This window comes from Mandrillus leucophaeus, unplaced genomic scaffold (assembly GCF_000951045.1).
Source record: "Mandrillus leucophaeus isolate KB7577 unplaced genomic scaffold, Mleu.le_1.0 Scaffold540, whole genome shotgun sequence".
Lineage (NCBI taxonomy): Eukaryota > Metazoa > Chordata > Mammalia > Primates > Cercopithecidae > Mandrillus > Mandrillus leucophaeus.
Window position 1 is genome coordinate 488,787 of NW_012105809.1, and position 2,882 is coordinate 491,668.

The following is a 2,882-nucleotide window of genomic DNA, read 5'->3' on the forward strand; positions in this document are numbered from 1 at the left end:
ACATGACTTTTTTTTTAGGTTCAAGAGGTACATGACATCAAGAGGTACATTTTATTTTAGGTTCAAGAGGTACATGACATCAAGAGGTACATGACATGACATTTTTCTTCTTTCCAACTTTTATTTTAGGTTCAAGAGGTTAATGACATTGGTAAATTGTGTGTCGTAGGGGTTATCTTATCTCTTAAGTCTAGTCACTTAGCACCATCCCCACCATTACCTGCACAGTTTATTTGGTTGTATCAGTGAGAGTTCTCCAGAGAAACAGTACCAGTAGTATGTGTAAATGTATAGAAATACATTCACAGAATTGTTTCATGTGATTATGGCGGGTGGCAAGTGCAGAATCTTCAGGATGGGCCAGCCAGTTAGAGACTGAGGAAGAGCTCATATTGGAGCTCAAAGCAAAAGGCAATCTGATGGCAACATTTCCATTACTGGAGTATGTCAATCTTTTGTTCTGTTCAGGCCTTCACCTGATTGGTTAAGGCCCACCCATATTGTAGAGGGCAGTTTTCTTTACTCAAAGTCTACCAACTTAAATGTTAATCTCATCCAAAAGCACCTTCAGAGAAACATCCAGAAGAATCTTTGACCACAGAGCTGGGCACTGTGTCCCAGCCAAATTGACACATAAAATTAATCATCACATTGGTCATCATCTCATTGGAATAGTTTCATTTGAATAACTCAAATAACCTCACTAAATATTCTCTCCCCTCTCTTTAAAATTTTGATGATATTTCAGAACCACCTTGATTGTCATTTCCTTGAAGAAATCTCTGAACTACTTAGAGGCGATATTATCGCATGTGTTTCCATAGCAATTTGATTGTTCCCTTTAAAGTCATCAATTTTTCTCCCATGTAATTTCTAATTTCCTTGTCTTGCTCTCTCATGATAATTAATACCCAGGAAGGCAGTGTGTTCTCTAATGCATCATTGTAAGCATCACCAATAACTAAGTTTGGATCACAATTTGCATTTGTTCGCAAAATTCATTTCTGAATGAAAGAATGAATGATATTCTAAATAATTGCTGGGTGAGAGTTCAAGCATAACACTTAGGACTCTAAAATTAGTGATGTTTACAAATATACCATATTGCCTCTATTTAATTCTATAGAACAAATAAATTAAGGATATCTAGAGCAGAGGTATATGTTTGAAAACAAGATATATTTTATGAGCTGGAGTACATATTCAAACATATATGACCATCTGAAAAAGTATACCTCTGATCAGAAGCAACTTGCATTATTAAGCTATAAAGAGTGGTATGGGCATTTTTAACTATTTTCTTTTCTATTGGTTTTCTGATATTACTTTTAAATTCCTCACATGTGTCGTGTCAGAAAATGTGATCTTAGCCAATCTTACTTTTATTTTTTCTCCAGTCATTTCTGATTTAAACTCAGTCATTTTATCTAGCATGCCCCTCCACCCTCCCAAGCCACCATATATATTCTTAGGTCTTGGGTAAAATCATGCTATTGGGAGAGAAATTAGGTTTCCAGTTCCAGACAATTGTCAACTCTCATCCAATGCGATTCACCTAATTCCAAGTGACAGCTGGCCCTCAACAAGTCTGCTCATTGTCACTCACTCAGCTCTCCTTAATGTCATCACCGTTTCTGGGCCATCGTTGTTGGTCACTTTTTTTATCTGTATCATTCTCATCCCAATTAGTTTTTATTGGTCCACAGGCCCCCTCTCACAAATACAATGTATCTAACTTGATATACAAAGTGAAAATCTTTTTTTTTGAGATGGAGTCTCACTCTGCCTCCAGGGGGCTAGAGTGCAATGGCGCAATCTCTGCTCACTACAAGCTCCGCCTTGGGTTTACGCCATTCTTCTGCCTCAGCCTCCTGAGTAGCTGGGACTACAGGTGCCTGCCACTAGGCCCGGCTAATTTTTTGTATTTTTAGTAGAGACCGGGTTTCACCGTGTTAGCCAGGATAGTCTCCATCTCCTAACCTCGTGATCCACTCACCCACTCACCTTGGCCTCCCAAAGTGCTAGGATTACAAAGTGAAAATCTTAAAAATCAGTGACAAAAGGCACATTGAGTACAAAAAAAAAAAAAATCAATTGAATGGGCTCAGCAATCTGATGCCTGTTTTTGTGAACAAGATTTTATTGGCTGGTTGTTTTTGTGCTACAAAGGCAGATTTGGGTAGTTGTGGAAGAAATCATTAGACCTGCAAAACCTAAAATATTTACTCTTTATGTCTTTATGAGAGCTGTTGCTAGCTGGACTTCCCAGTCCCAGGGGGACTTAGAGAGCTTTTCTGTCTAGCTAGAGGATTGTAAATACTCCAATCAGCCCTCTGTGTCTAGCTAAAGCTTTGTAAACCCACCAATCAGCACTCTGTCAAAATGGACCAATCAGCACTCTGTAAAATGGACCAATCAGCACTCTGTAAAATGGACCAATCAGCTGTCTGTAAAATGGACCAATCAGCAGGATGTAGGTGGGGCCAAATAAGGCAATAAAAGCAGGCCACTTGTGGCAGCAGCAGTTTTAAGGGGGGTCTTTCCAAAATAGAAATAAGTTTGTTTTTTCCCTTTTCTAAGTAAATCTTGATGTTGGGGGTTTTTGGGGTTTGTAGGGAGATGATTAGGAGCCCTAACATTCACCACGAAGGTCTGCATTTTAACTTCTGAAGGTAACGAGGCCACGAACACACTTGAAGCAAGGAACTCCGGATACACTTGAATATGTGAAGGAATAAACTTCGGCTGCACTATCTTTAAGAACTGTAACGCTCACCGCGAGTGTCCGCAGCTTCATTCTTGAGGTCAGCCAGACCAAGAACCCAGCGATTCCAGAGACTTTTACACAAAGTTTGCTGACCCCTGAATTAGACCGATAGAAT